A 16,957-nucleotide genomic window follows, 5' to 3' on the forward strand; every position below is an offset into this window, starting at 1 on the left:
ACATGGTTATTATTGTTAACTAAAACTATTAGAAACATCTCTTTTAATTGAAATAAAGCGACATATTATAAAATATAAAACTTAGTTAAACTAAAACTGAAATAAAAATAAAGAATAAATATAATAAATTAAAATACAACCTAAATGCCAATATTTTTTAAAAACCAAAAAATTTAATGACAACAGAACATAACGAAAAGATTGAAAATGAAACTAAAATGAACATGAATAAAAATAAAAGCTACTTGAACACATTAAATGATTAGTTCACTTCAAAATGAAGATTTCCTGATATATTACTCACGCCCATCTCATCCAAGATGTTCATGTCGTTCTTTCTTCGGTGACAAGAAATTGCCACCGAAGAAATTCCAGGATTTTTCTCCACATAATGGACTTCAATGGCAATGCAGTTTCAAAGGAGGGGCTTCAGAGGCTCTGCGCGATCCCAGATGAGGAATAGAGTCTTATCTAGCCATCGGTCATGTAAAAAAAAAAAAAAAACATCGAAGTGTATTTAATCTAAATTGCTCATCTTGCGCTGCTCTGCTGCGGCGTACCATGGATTACGTAATCACGTCGGAAAGGTCACGCTAGACGTAGGCAGAAGTACCGCCCCTGTGTTTACAAAGCGCACATGCAAAGACTAATGGTGCGTTCACACCAGACGCGACTTGGACGAATTTGGACGCTTGAACATTTTGAGTTTACTCGCTTCATTTGCACATGACATTCACAACAGACGCAAATTCGCGTCCTGGGAGGGGCTTCTGCCAGCCGGCTCGTCTCGTTGTGAAATGGCTGACATGGATTGTTTTAAAATACGCCGAATAAGCTCAATTTGCTGGCTTTAACTAGCTTGTAGTCTCAATAGGAAGAATGGCATCTCGGATCTCAATGGCAAAAAGTGTCCCAATCACCCTGACATCACCCTATGTATAGCTCAAATTGAGTAAAGAGCATTTTTTACAATTTACGAATTTAAGATTGTCCGACCTCCTCATTCACTTTCTTCCAAGCAATATCGTTTTTATTCCTGTTTCTATAAAGTACGAAGATGTATCAGACACCTTCGGGTATCCACATATGATTTTGTCCTCATTGTTGTCACTACTAGAGCAAGCTCCTGATTGGTTAACGCAGCGTGAATATCCACCAAAGTTCAGATTTTTCAACCCGCCTCATTCGCGCCACAGAATGTCTATTCGCGTCTTTGCATTGACTTAACATGTAAATCATTCGCGTCTGGTGTGAACGCACCATAATACAAACGCCCTTTAGCAAAAAAAGGAAAAACAATGATGTCGGATGATTTTGAAGTTGGAGATGGAGTGTTTTTTGTATTAGTCTTTGCTCGTTCGTTTGAGGCGGTACTTCCACTTACGTCTAGCGTGCCCTTTCTGACGTGATTGCGCAATCCGTGGTGTGTCGTAGAGCAGCGCAAGATGAGCAATTTAGGTTGAAAAGTATATACATTTGAATTATTTTTAAAAAAAAATTACTGATAGTTTGGCTAGATAAGACCCTATTCCTCGTCTGGGATTGTGCAGAGTCTCTGAAGCCCTTCCTTTGAAACTGCATTGATTTGGACCTTCAACATTTTGGTTTCCATCGAAGTCCATTGTGTGAAGAAAAATCCTGGAATGTTTTCCTCAAAAAACGTAATTTCTTTTCGACTGAAGAAAGAAAGACATGAGCATCTGAGATGGGGGTGAGTAAATGATCATTTTGAAGTGAACTAATCCTTTAATAAAATAAAAACTAAAACCGCTCTGTTTGGCACTTGATGTCTAAAGCTCAGTGTGTGTCCTGAAGTAAAGGCCGTCGAGAAGCCCCACAGTAAAACCCTCTTCTGTCAGGTATTGATGGACTCTTCTGGAGGTGCCGTGGTTTAGTCAAACATCACAAATCTTTTCAGAAACTCATTCTTCGGCCGCTCCAGTCATCTCTTTCCTTTATAATCCCATTCTAGGTTCTACAAGATGGGATTTGTCCAGATCAATTTTGTAATGCGTTTTTCATTTTGAAATGTAATTAAGGTGGTCTCCCTTCTACCTCCCGCCGATCGCTGATTCATATTCCGTCACCTGCTTGTGCAGATTTGTATTAGTGGGTCAAGGGTGAGTTCAGTGCTTGGCTAACTCTAATCTCTCAATGTAAAACTGGCTTACTGTTACTTTAATATCCATGGAGGTCGGCTCATGGGAGCTTTCTTTTGAAGTGGGGGTTATTCCACCGCTCAAACAGCCTCAGCCTCGGAGAGTTTGTTCAAGGTCCACCTGATGCATTTTACACACGGCAGCACTTACCATCATCTCTGATCTGATTGGGTTTACGCATCTTCTGGGAGTAAAGGCCTGTACACACCGGGACGAATATCGCGCGCGCTTATCGCCAGCGTTTTTCGTGCCGTTTTTCGGCGCGTCTTGAGTGTTCACACCCAATCGATTTTCACTGGCGCTGCGCCGAGTGAACGTGCACATTCAGTCGATGCGCTCCCGGTACACAAGGTGGTGCTGCGGCACTTTAAGCCTCTGACACTCGCTTGTCACACAGAAGGAGAAGAGAGACAGTATTTACGTGCTTGCCAAAACCATAGACATATTATGTATATGGACAAAACCATTCACACACTTTTTGCTAACTGGCAAGCAGCATTAGCAGTTCATCTTCTTCTTTGTCTACTTACTACTTCTTCGTCGTATCAATGTGTGCTCGGCAAGACCGTTTTGTGCTCGAGCGCCACCAAGTCGTGTTTTACTGTCACTTCAGCAGCTCCAGGCACGTGAACAAAAGCGCCGATCTCATTGGTCGGACAGTTTTTTACGCGCCGCGTCAAAATAAAAAAACGAACCCGAGGCGTTTTTTTAAAAATGACGCTTTTACGCTTGGCGTTTTACGCGTCGGTGTGAACACTCACATTGGCGGCCATTGTTTAGTCCCGAGGCGTTAAACGTCGGCGATAAATGCGTGCGAAAATCGTCCCGGTGTGAACAGGCCTTTAGGGTCACGGGGTCAGTGCTTTTGAGAAAGAACACAATTTGATTGCTTTATTTTTTTTTATTATTATTTTTTTTATTCCTGTCCTTGCGCTGGTGCAAGTATTTTTAAACTTAATTTTGTTTTCTTTCTTCAAACATTTGTATTTGACTTATTTTGTTTATTTATTTTATTCCCATCCTTGCACTGGGGCAGGTTTTTGCATTTGGTCCTTACAGGCAGATTATTTGCTTAATCCATTGAATTTTAAAGTTAGGAAATTAGCTCAAATCATATTTATTATTTTATTTATTTACCTTGCACAGATGCAGGTATTTGGATATATTTTAGGGCTTGTTTTGGGACTTGCTTTTTTTATTTAAATATCAAAGTCAGTAAATTAGCTTAAATCATGTTTTGTTTTAGGACCTGCTTAATCCATTAAAGGATTAGTTGACTTCAAAATGAAAATGTACTGATAATTTACTCACCTCATCTCATTCAAGATGTTCATGTCTTTCTTTCTTCAGTCGAAAAGAAATTTAAGTTTTTGTGGGAAAACGGCAACCGGAATAATTTGTCCCACAGGGCTCGCAAAACGTCTTTATTAAACAAACACAATGATTTATCTCTCATCCACCTGCGATTGATTGGAATGTAATTTTTTTTTATTACTTGGCCCGCCTGATCGGTGGATATAAGCATGTGCCAAGTATGTTGCAGACTGCATGATCAAAACTTCTGCGATTGTATTTTTCCTTCAAATAATAGAGAGTGAACAACGCACATCAAGAACCACAAATAAATAATTATTCAGCCTTTGACAGCGTGCTAAGGTATGTCAGACACGTACACAATCAATAGATCTATATCAAACGATCTGTAACAATGCAATACTATCACATATAAAAAACATGTTTTACTCACGTTATTGTGTTGCTTCATTCATTCACGTAATCTCATCCTGTCTGCAAATCCAGTCTCTTGTTTACAAAATAATCCGGTGAAATGAAGGAACAAACGCAATGTCTTCTCCACTTGAGCTGGATCTTCATTAAAAACAAAGTTCATCCATGCATTCATAATATTGGAATCCGAATGAAGCTTAGAAATTCGATGCAGTTTAGCTCTATGTAGGCCTATGTCATGTTAGTGGCACGAGTCGGTGGGTGTGGCTACAGAATCAGGCGTTGTTCTTCTTCTGTTGAGGCGGTGCTTCACTACACTCTCACATCATAGCCTGGCACATTTTGAGATCGAGCGTTTGCTGGGCCTGGTGTCAATAAAAGCTCTTCTTTGACTAACAAGGACGTTTTCAGCTCTGAAACTTACAGGATATTCTTATGTTACCATGATCTTTTATATACCAAAAGCTCAAGGGAAAGTTGATTTCTCAATTCATGACCCCTTTAAATCCAGGCAATTGGCTGATGAAACGTTGATTAAAATTAAGATACAATTTATACAAAATGAAATTCACTTTAAAGAAAGGCTTCCTACAAAACAACTTAATGAAGAGGTCAAAATCATTTCTGACCTTCTGTCTTCTGACATATTGCGCATCTTTGCACTTTTCATAATCAATATAGCCTAGATGAAATTTAAAAATAACATTATAATATTTAAACATAAACAGGAACTTCCTGTAAATGGTCTAACAGTCCAAACCATACAGAAAATGCTTTCACACTAGAAACGAACCGAACCTTTGCTAAGTTCGTCGGACCAAACTTCGTCTGTTTCAGTCCGGACCGTGGTCCAGGTGAGGTTTCACACCTGTAATTTTGAAAAGTCAGAAAAAGTCCTGCTTTCTGGAATACCCCTCAGCTCTCAAAACTGGTCTGACCATGTGCGACAACACTAATAATATCTACCAAGATTTTATGATTGGCATATGCATGTGTTGTTGACGGCATTGTTGTTGTTGTGGTCATTTTACACTGTAAAAAAAAAAAATCATAAAAAGAAGGTAAATGACTGGCAGCTATACGGCTGCCAAACAAAAAACGTAAAATTAAAGTAAAATATCTTAATTTAAACAAGGAAAGAAATCTGTAAAATAACAGTGCTTTTCACTAAAACTTTTAAGATATTTTACTTTAATTTTACGTTTTTTGTTTGGCAGCCGTAGCTGCCAGTCATTTACCATTTTTTAAAGATTTTTTTTATACAGTGTACCATTAGCATTAGCTTTTTAAACAAAGCTTGAGTTTCAATTACACGTCTGTGATTCGATGTGCTGATCTGGACAGAATTGGCATGTTTGTAGTTATTGCTAAGGCTCATTGTGGGTGTAAAGTCTAGTACTATGTAGGCAGCATTTTAAATGACAAAGCAAAGGCTGTTTCAAAAGGCAGGCAGCATAATATAACAAGCTCATTAAGTGAAAAGGTTGATTTGTAAACATAAATCGTTCAATTCTAAAATGTATCACTAAAATAGATCTAATATAAACTGTTATGCATCATTGTAGACTATTTTACCCAATGTTTGAGTATGCTGTGTTTGTATGGTTAGAGTATTTCTTCATAAGCTTATCATGATAATGCCAAACTCCAGCTTAGTTGTGAGTCGAATTTCCTGTGAGGATTTGTATATGTAGCGTCTTCCATTTCAGTCATGTTGCCTATGTAGGCAGCTCACTAGATTTTAGAACAGAGCCACAGACTCAAAGCACTTCCTTAATTAGACTTCCTGCATGTCAAAGAGATGCAGCATGATAGTGTCTCCCGGAGGCTTGTGCGTGTGTGTGTGTGTGTGTGTGTGTGTGTGTTTGATGGCTCTTTCCTGACCAGCATCAAGAGCGAACCCCCCCCCCACCCCACGCTGTTGCCAAGGGTTATTTGAGGTGCATTCATTCAAGTGCATGACTGGCTGCATGTTTGAGTAACTGTAAAATGACCTTGTACTTTAAAGTCTTCACAGTCAACCCGTATCACAGAGTTACAACAGACGAGTCGACCAGCCAGAGGCCACTCTGTTGATGTTGGTCAGTTTTGTGAGTCTTTACTCTGTGCTGTTTGTGATCTCTCTGCGCTCGCTCTGAGATGATCAAGTCTGTGCATCTTCATGTCATTGTCATTTTTATCTGCCGAGCCGCCCACCTGCATGCTTCAAAGAGACAGGAAGACGAGAAACGGGCAGAGGTGCACTTGTGAAACAAACTTATCAGTTCCTGTGACACACAGTATGTGAGCAAGTGAGATAAGAACCCTCAAACTCTGACATTTGACCTCTGAAGCACATGGCCCCTAATTGTCTGATTTCTTTAATCCAGATTTAACCAGATCTAATCATCTTCCTCTGATATAATGCTGCACCTTTGTGCAATATAAACTGCAGATAAAACAAAGATTGAATAAAGATAGAGCTAAGATGTCAGATTGAAAGAAGAACAGTTATGTTAACAATATATTGGTATACACCGATCAAGCATAACATTATGACCTAATATTGTGTTATTCCCCTTTTGCTGCAAAAACAGCCCTGACCCGTCGAGGCATGGACTCCACTAGACCCCTGAAGGTGTGCTGTGGTATCTGGCACCAAGATGTTAGCAGCAGATCCTTTAAGTCCTGTAAGTTGCGAGTTGGGGCCTCCATGGATCGGATTTGTTTGTTCAGCACATCCCACAGATGCTCGATTGGATTGAGATCTGGGGAATTCGGAGGCCAAGTCAACACCTCAAACCATTCCTGAACCATTTTTGCTTTGTGGCAGACGCATTATCTGCTGAGAGAGCCACAGCCACCTGGGAATACCGTTTCCATGAAAGGGTGAACATGGTCTACATCAATGCTTAGGTCGGTGGTGCGTGTGAAAGTAACATCCACATGGATGGAGGACCCAAGGTTTCCCAGCAGAACATTGCCCAAAGCATCACTGCCTCCGCCGGCTCGCCTCTTCCCATAGTGCACCTGGTGCCATGTGTTCCCCAGGTAAGCGGCGCACACGCGCTCAGAAAACGTGATTCATCAGACCAGGCCACCTTCTTCCATTGCTCCGTAGTCCAGTTCTGATGCTCACGTGTCCACTGTTGGTGCCTTTGGCGGTGGGCAGGGGTCAGCACGGGCCCATACACAACAAACTGAGATGCACTGTGTATTCTGACACCTTTCTATCAGAACCAGCATTAACTTCTTGAGCACTTTGAGCGCCAGTATCTCGTCTGTTTGATCGAATCGGACCACACGGGCCAGCCTTCGCTCCACACGTGCATCAATGAGCCTTGGCCGCCCATGAGCCTGTGGCCGGTTCTCCACTGTTCCTTCCTTGGAGCACTTTTGATAGAGACTGACCACTGCAGACCGGGAACACCCCACAAGAGCTGCAGTTTTGGAGATGCTCTGACCCGTCGTCTAGCCATCACAATTTGGCCCTTGTCAAGCTCGCTCAAATCCTTACGCTTGCCCATTTTTCCTGCTTCTAACACATCAACTTTGAGGACAAAATGTTCACTTGCTGCCTAATATATCCCACCCACTAACAGGTGATGAAGAGATCATCAGTGTTATTCACTTCACCGGTCATAATGTTATGCCTGATCGGTGTATGTATGTGTGTATTTTTGTATAATGACGTTAAACTGCCTAATTGATTGATTTTCTATACAGCTGTGCAAGTTTTAATGTCTCTCGTAGCACTGCGGTTTCTTTCTTCTAGCATAATGGAATAGTTTCAACTCAAATCAATATTGTTCATTTATTTATTTATTTGGTAAGAAGATGTAGTAAGCAGGATAATGCACAGTCAGAGGGATGTTATGGCAAAACAAACCCCTTTAGGGTGACAGAGAGATTGATCCTGACCAGCCTGTTGGAGTTTGTTTTGTGATAATGACCTGCTGATTACATCATCCCTCTCAGATCTACTCATGAGAGTCTCATCTTCAGGAGAATAATGAACAATGAAACGGAAACATGAGGCACACAGTTCAGGATTGAATTGAAAATGTATTTAGCATCATTCAGTTTTGGTGTGCATTGCATATTATTTCCGGTAGTGAATAGGATGTAGAATTGTAATGCTATGAAATTCACTTTTCACTTTAAGTATGACTTGCTCACAAAAATGTTGTCATAATTCAACTTACAGGTAATTTCCAAGACTAGAAGGGATGCAGATACGGCCACTGGGCATGCGCACATCAATACTGCATCATTTAATTACTGTATTTGCATTATTGTAAGGGTAGGTTTAGGGTTGGGGTAGGTGTAGGCGTTAATAAAACACAATCTGGTAAGTAGCACATTTATTTATTGTTAATTTATTGTGAGATTTTGCCTCACTTCCGACCGTTGCTGTACCCCTTCTAGCCACACGTTTTTAGTGTATTTCTGTGGCAGAATTACAGCGCCACATACTGGTCTGGCATGGATACTACATCGTTTTGAGTTGTTTTCAGTGCTCTCGTGTATACGCAGATATTTCTTGAAACGAAGGGAAAAAAGATCGGATAGGGAAAGCTCTGGCTTCGTGTGGACTGGGCCAAAGAGTGAAGGTGAGGGTGCAACTCAAGTAGTGAACAGAAACAAGATAAACTAGACACAGCTGGGACAAAGAAACTAATGAGGGCAACCAAAGGATTGACGGGAAAACAGGAATAAAATCAAAACACAAACAGAACCCTGACTCGCTCTCGTTCTCTCTCTCTATATTTATGGCATTTAATTTATTTATATTTTTTCATATTTAATACATACATTTAATGTTAACTTTTATTTGCCATGGTGAAAAAGCCATGTTAATTATTGTCACACCTGTCTTTATAGTTCATATTATGTTATGTTATATTATATTATAATTAGTGCTGTCAAATCGCTTAATCGCATCCCAAATAAAAGTTTGTGTTTACATAATATATGCGTGTGTATAATTATTATGTATATATAAATACACACACATGCATGTATATAATTAAATATATACATGCATGTGTGTGTATTTATATATACGTAATTATTAGGGCTGTCAAAAGATTAATCGTGATTAATCGCATCCAAAATAAAAGTGTGTTTACATAATATTTCTGTGTGTTCTCTGTTAATTATTATTTATATATAAATACACACACAAGCATGTATATATTTAAGAATTTTTTTTATTTTTATATAAAAAACATTTATATTTATACATATTATAGATTATATAAATGTATATACAGTATATACATGCAAATATTTCTTAAATATATACATGAATGTGTGTGTATTTATATATAAACAATAATTAACTGAGTACACACACATATTATGTAAACACAAACTTTTATTTTGGATGCGATTAAGCGATTTGACAGCACTTATATTATTAGTTATATTAATTATTATATTATTAAATAACATTTAATTTACAACCAAAATATTCCCATTTTGATGTCAAATATATTGCTATAAAGTGACAACAGTGCGTACATTTAAAAAAAAAAAAAACATTTTGATGGCTGTTTATTATTTTGACCCTATTGAATTTTATCTAGTGAAAAGTTTAATCAGAAATATATTTTGAAATTCGTGTTTTGTCTTGTGCATTAAATTGCAATTAGGTAAATTCCTCTTCCTGTTCATGAATAGAAAGGGAGCCAGTTCTTAAATTGTGACTTTTGTTCATCGCTGGCGGTTGTAATTGGCTTGTAATGGTCATGTGGAGGGTTTGGGACGAGCATGGGCATGTTGTGGAATGACTCTTGTGTTAAGAGTTGTTCACTCAGTAGTGTTTCAGCACATGGAGTAAGTCTGATCAAGGACCAGTTTACTGTATAATGCTCTGATTCAAAGGCCTGTCGCTGTTTCTGGAAGTTAAGAAGCATAGCTGGGTCTGAAGTTCAAGCTGGTAGGTCACTCTCCATGTGTTTGCGCTGCGCTACGTCTGATGAATCGTGTTGCAATACTTCTTGTCAGTGGAAGGTGTGTGCAAGCTGCGTTTCTCTGCTGATTCCATGTATGCTTCTATTAAGTAAACACAACTAAAGTAGACCTTTAATAGAAAGTACACATACTCACACGACCCCACTGTTGCTTAATTGTCAAGACGTTAGTCTAGACAACATTAGCCTATTTAAGAGCTCATGACTGTTTCTGTCCATGTGTCATGTTCAGAAGGAATAACATCAGGTCATGAAGGGAAGTTCAGTCTCAGTCGCTCCTTTTCATCTCAGGATATGTTGGTAGTGAACAGATGTGTATGTGTAAATTCCTACAGCATCTGAAGTGTGCTCTTTGAACTCAGTGATTCTTTATCAGTGTAATACGGCCTGTGTTTTGTAATTATGTGTGTGTGTGTGTGTGTTTTAGGCGTTACTTTCATTTTAAAGGTTGTTTACAGTAAAATAAAAAGCAATTCTGGGCCTAGTGAACACACCACTTTTTTTGAAAATAGGCTCATTTTCCAGCTCCCCTAGAGTTAAACAGTTGAGTTTTACCGTTTTCGAATCCATTCAGCCAATCTCCGGTAGCACTTTTAGCATAGCTTAGCATAGATCATTGAATCTGATTAGACCGTTAGCATCTTGCTCAAAAATGATCAAAATATAGTTTCTATATTTTTTCCACAGCTATTAATTTTCCGTCGGTCTTAGTACACACGATTTAACTACAGAAGAGTAAAGTTTTAAATAGGAAATATCGCAAATCTTTGGTCATTTTTTGGAGCGAGATGCTAACGGTCTAATCAGATTCAATGATCTATGCTAAGCTATGCTAAAAGTGCTACCGCCAGACCTGGAGTTTGGCTGAATGGATTCGAAAACGGTAAAACTCAACTGTTTAACTCTAGGGGAGTTGGAAAATGAGCCTATTTTCAAAAAAAGTGGAGTGTTCCTTAAAATATCGGTTACACTTTATTTCAATGGTCACTCTAACTATTAGCAACCACATAACTCTCATTAGAGTATTAGGTGTTACGGTAGAATAATGCGATGTAGTCTCAAAGTTACTTATAGTTAGTAGAATATCTAAAGCGGACCATCGAAATAAAATGTAACCCAGATATCTATGTTCACTCTCTCAGAGGTCAGGTGTGTTGAAGCGACTGCCGAGCGCAGAAATGAAGACGTTATTAATTAATAATGTGATGTAAATTTGTCGTCATGCATTTCCAGTAGTGTGAGAGGTTATGTAACAGCTTTACCCCGCCAGACTTCTGATCGGTACTGAATAAGCAGCTTATATTGGTTAAGACCCGCCTACTTAGACTAGAGGAGAATGTTTGATTGACATATGTAGTGGCCAATCACAGTTTATTTTGCTTTTACCTGCAGTTGTGAATGTCAATCTTCCATGTCCAGTGGAGTTTTTTAAACTCCTATTAGATAAACAATCGATATAGAAGAGCAATTGGCAAATGCTTTTTTAAATGGAATAAAAAATAAATAACAAAAAAGACATTTTCTTAAAGCTGCAGTCCGTAACTTTTTGTTAATAAACAGAACTGCATGCGTCTTGCGGAAGAACATGTCAGGGTTGTTGTAGGGAAAGGAGTGAGGACTCAAGGATGCAGAGGATAATGGGCTTTTAATGATAATAACAAAAAACAAGACAAACCAAAACTACCCCGAGGGGGTTGACTTGACTTGACTTGACTTGACTTGACCTGACCTGACTTGACCTGACCTGACCTGACCTGACCTGACCTTGACCTTGACTTGACACTTGACTTGACTTGACTTGACTTGACTTTGACTTTGACTTTGACTTTGACTTTGACTTGAGGTAAAGACGACGACGATTCCGCACTGGACTGCAAACACAAGGAGATTAAATAGGGAACAAACAAAGGAGGGTAACGAGGGAAGACAGGTGGGGCAAATGAACCAATAATCAGGAAACAAGGTGGGCGGGGTTAGACAATGGACACGAGCACATGGCACAAAGAAACACTTAACAATACATGTGCTCACACCAAACATGACATCAGGACTCATCAGCTGCATGTTCACACAAAACATGACAACATGACGTAGCACGTAGCCAGTGAAAAACACCAACCACGTGCTACACAACATAAGACAAAACATAACATGAAAGCACACGGCCGATGTAAACATGAACCGTGTGCTACACAGACAGAAGAGCACACGCTCACGTGACAAGACAGAGTGACAAAACAAACACGCGGAGCATGAATGTCCGAATCCCAACACAAAACTGAAACCCAAACTAGACCGAAGTGCTGGGATCCGAACACCACGCCCGCACACAAAACACAAGGCCAGAAGAGCACGCAGCTCGAGGATGCTCAAAGCTGCGCGCTCACACAAGACAAGAAATACAGGCGTGTCAGGGCTCTGTCACAAAACCATGAATAAACTAGACAGAAGTGACAGAACCCTGACAGAACATTGCAGCTTTGCATGTCTATGGCGAGTCACACAGAAACTGTGCTCCTCCGCAGCGCTTCCTACCAGACCGGTCTGAAATAGTCCCGATATAAACACTTATTATAAGTGTACCATAATGATTCAGGGTAAGACAAAAACACGGTTTGGAAAATGGATTCATGTTGTACATTCTCATTATATAATTTTTGTAAATCTTGAACACAAACAAAGTTACGGACAGCAGCTTTAACTTAATCCTAATTAATACATTTCTATTTTTGAATTGCATTGATAGTCGATGGATTTTCTGTTTTCGTGACAGACGCTGCTGCAGATGAAACGGACCATTTCAGCAAGTTCATGTACAGTAAACCAAGCTAATGTTGGCGTGAAACCTCAGTGTGAAGATGTAGGCGGCACTGAAGGGTGTGTGTATTATTTCTGAAGACTGAGTCTGCGAATTCTCGTCAGTTTTGTTTTGACAGTGCATCAAAAATAACTGCAATTTTGCAGTTTAAACTAGAGTTGTTCCAATTCGGGAAATATCACCGATACCACAACAAATGCTGGCATCGGTATCGGCGAGTACTTGAACCCATGTACCGATCCGATACCATTTTCTTAAACAAGACCTAGTTATTATGACTGCTAGCTTTTCCTAACCACTGCACGGTTATACTTCGCTGCTCAGAGCTCAGGAAGTTGTGCTGTGTTGCCACAAGCAACCACTGTTTAGAGCAGCGAAGAAGAAATGAAAAAGCGTTGGAAGTATGTCTGCTGTTTAGCAGTATTTCGTCTCTGTGTGGATGGCGGGCGCCCACGCGTGACACTCGCTCGCCGGCTTTGTCCTCCCCCAGTTTCTCTACCTCTACATGCGTTTTTACAATTTATGGTCACTAAATGAGGACACGAACGCATAAACCGTCACTTCGTGAGAATTTACTGTGTCATTGAACACAGACACTCAAACGTGTTCACGGCAACCCATCAAAATAAAAGTTCGGTTTAACGTCGTGAAGACATTTTCAGAATATATTAGGCTACTGTTGTAGATCGTAGATTTAGCTACGTCTCTATGTAATAATAACACGTCTCTACTAATAATAATAATTATGCCTAGTAGGTTGTAAAGAGATTATTTTTTGATTAATACATAATTTTTTTATATTCCTACATTTATTTGTTGTACTGTTTTTTTATACAGTTATATTGTAAAACTAAAATACCTTTTTCAGTTTGCGGTGTTAGATTTGTGGCTGCATTTGAAGTTCTTTTTCGCTTAAGAAAAATGCATATCAGATCATAAAAATACTGTAATAAATACAGTAGTTCACTGTATGTATGTGTTCATGTTTTATTAAGGGATAAGTCTGAAGCACACCATCAAATAATTCTAGCAATTCTTACAGGGCTAGTAGTTTATACAGCTGTATATACAGATACACACCCAGATATCGGATCAGTACTCGGTATCGGCCGATATCGGTATTGGGAAGGGAAAAAGGGTATCGGAACATCTCTAGTTTAAACCATGTTTTGTGTAGCTTTTAGGGGTGTGACGAGACACTTAACTCGCAAGACGAGACACGAGATTGGGTTCATGAGAACGAGACGAGACAAGATTTTTACACAGAATTTTTAAGAAATCCTCAATGATGAAATACATGACTAGAAAAATAGTCTGCAGGTGCGTTTTGAAATGTTTTAACTCGTCAACTTGTAATGAATGTCATTTCAGTTCTGCTTTCTGAGTATGACTTATCATATGCAGTAAAAGACAACTACTCAAGCACTGTAAAAGGTTTTGCCACAAACTCAACTAACTGGCTTCTCTCCTGTATGATTGTCTCTTCAGAACTGCACATGATTGATAACTTCTACAACTTTTGACCTTTTAACTGAACTCCTTTCCACAAATTGATCATAGATAATAAGCGCAAACAATAAATGCAACCATAATCAAAGTACTATCTCAATATTCAAAGTGCAAATAGAGAAGCATGATGCAGAGCTAAGAGATGGTTACAACTACACAGCCCAGCCTATGATAGTTTTCATATTGGGAGATATGCCTGCCTCAGGGAGCCGCTTTCAAACAGCGGTAATGTATTGAAATCGCGATTGAATGTGCGCTCTGGTTTACTTTCACTTTCAATTTCACGATCTTTCAAACTCTGTGAATAGGGAGCAGTGGGGCTGATTTGCAAATTTGATCAGACATTTGTCTGACGCTTCTGTTGCGCAACGAATCCGCTGCCACCGTCCTGTCAGTCTTCTCGTCACGTGATCAGTGGCAGTGCTGCACACTATGGTCGACTTAAACAGCTCGTGTTGGGTGAGCTGATGGAATTGAAGCGACCGCTATCCACTGGAATTAAATTGTTTTTATTTCTATAAAACGCAAAATGACAGTGGAGGCGTAATGTAATCATTGCCGTGGCATATTTTATACTAACTTCACCCTCACACTCCGTCATAACAATATGACGCAAGACAGCTTTTCACCTCGACGAGAAATCTCGTCACACTTTAATCTTGCACAATCTCGTGGCATAAGCGCTCGTCACACCCCTAGTAGCTTTTATTTGTTACTACTAACTTTGTTCAAATATTATTAATATACAGCTTCTTTTCAGACCAGTCATCAAATTATCTGTAAACACTGAAGCTGTCATAAAAAGCTGCAGATTTAGCTTTAAAAAAGTGAGCTGATCATCATTTCAAGGTCATCACGATTCAAACATGACCAAAAGTGGTGATGCCTGAGTGGTTAAGTTGTTTACTCTGTAATTAGTACATCCAGTTTCACTATATTTAGACCGATTCGCGGGCTGAATAATGACTTTGACAGGGTAATCATCCAATCACAGCGCTGTGGAGACACTGCCTCCTCTCATGTGACCCTACACTGGTATTTTCCAATTCATTTGCCCCTGTAACATTAATAATAATCTATTAGTCTTAATTTCTTAAATATTAAGAAAAATAGAAAATCACTTTGTTCTGTTTGGACTCTTTCCACAGACTGTGATGGCGCGTTTCCACAGTTATTAATGTGCTCCAATTATGCTTTTTCGAATATTATCTTTTATGCAGTGTGTAATATAGTTGTTTGTGAATGTAAAATGTTTGCAAAGTTTTTTAAAGATCAAAGTGCATGACAAGTTAAAGTTATTGTCTCCTAAATGAAAGAATCAAAGTAGAGTATACCAATCCAGGGCTCCAGACTGTGACTAAATGGTCGCATTTTGCAACCTTTTTTCCTGCTGGTGCGACTGAATTTGGTTGGAGGTCGCACTGCTGCGACCACCGCGGTGCCAAACTGATAAGAGCTGCCATTTCTGTTACATATGAGAAACATCGGACGGCAAACGAAACGAAAGCGGAACGGAACCGCGCTACTCGTTTGAGCTGTTCTGCGCGGACCGTTTATCAGCTCAGAGCAATAATAGACATTACAGCGCAAGCTCATACAAGGGCCGATGTCCAGTGAGAAAGCGTCTGAATCCACCACAGAATTAATAACATCGCTACTGCGAGACCTAGTGGGAAGCGTTTGGTGCAGAATTGTCTGTTATAAACCACAGATATCAGATCAAACAGAGCTGACGTGGAGACCAGGAGAAACATTTTGAAACATTCAGGGGTTTTAGTCCACAGATCATAAACATTCACTATGAATTTAATGTAGCAACACCCCATGGTATTGTGGAAGATATAGTCAAATGTTTTTTTAATTTATTTTTTTATTACATTATTCATCTCAGGGTTCGTACAACCTTTTGAGAGTGAAATTGTTATGAAATTCAAGCACTTTTCAAGTGTTTCACACTTTTTCCAGCACTTCAAAGCTCTAAATATCATCCATTTTAATATTATTTTTAGTGTGATGATTTGTAAAACTAAAAGTTAAAAGAGGCTGACCACTTTATGGCAAAAAAAAACAAAAAAAACCCACTATAACCAGTAGGTGGTGGCATAGGAGCACTTATTTGACTTATTAGACATTTCTACTCCTTAGTATGTGGAAAAAAGTAGGAAATCACAAAGTCTCATGAAAAACTAAAACTTTTCTGGATTACACAGAAAACAAGTAAGGAGTGTTCCTTTTAGTTCAGTATGATACTATAGAAGAACAATAGTACATTTAATAAGAGTGGAATATTACAATTTTCCTTATAAAAATGAGGTTTTTGCACATTACTGCTGTTAATCAATATTCATTTTTTCTGCATAACATTTCAAGCTCAGCGCTTCACCGTTAAATTTCCAATAAACAAACATGTACTATTATTAGTAACTGCACTTATTAACAAAACAATGCAAAATAATAGTAATTTTATGATTAAATGAACCTTATGATAAAGTTTCCTCCACCAAAATCAGGTGCTGGTGTCACCATCTGTAGAACTTGCTGGTGCCACTGCTCTCAAATGTTAGTCTGGAGCCCAGACTGGGCCATCTGACCAATCAGAGCAGAGTAGACCAATCACAACAGACTGGACCATCTGACCAATCAGAGCAGAGCAGAGCAGACCAATTACAACAGACTGGACCATCTGACCAATCAGAGCAGAGCAGAGCAGACCAATTACAACAGACTGGGCCATCTGACCAATCAGAGCGGAGTAGACCAATCACAAAAGACCGGTTCATCTGACC

At 39.2% G+C, this 16,957-nt stretch overlaps 1 protein-coding gene across 2 annotated transcripts in view; it reads left to right on the forward strand.

Annotated features, from left to right (window-relative positions):
* The window catches only part of inpp4b (inositol polyphosphate-4-phosphatase type II B), a 308,267-nt gene that overhangs the window by 58,736 nt on the left and 232,574 nt on the right, over positions 1-16,957 (forward strand). The window lies entirely within an intron of this gene.

This window comes from Gobio gobio (assembly GCF_949357685.1).
Source record: "Gobio gobio genome assembly, chromosome: 3".
Classification (NCBI taxonomy): domain Eukaryota; kingdom Metazoa; phylum Chordata; class Actinopteri; order Cypriniformes; family Gobionidae; genus Gobio; species Gobio gobio.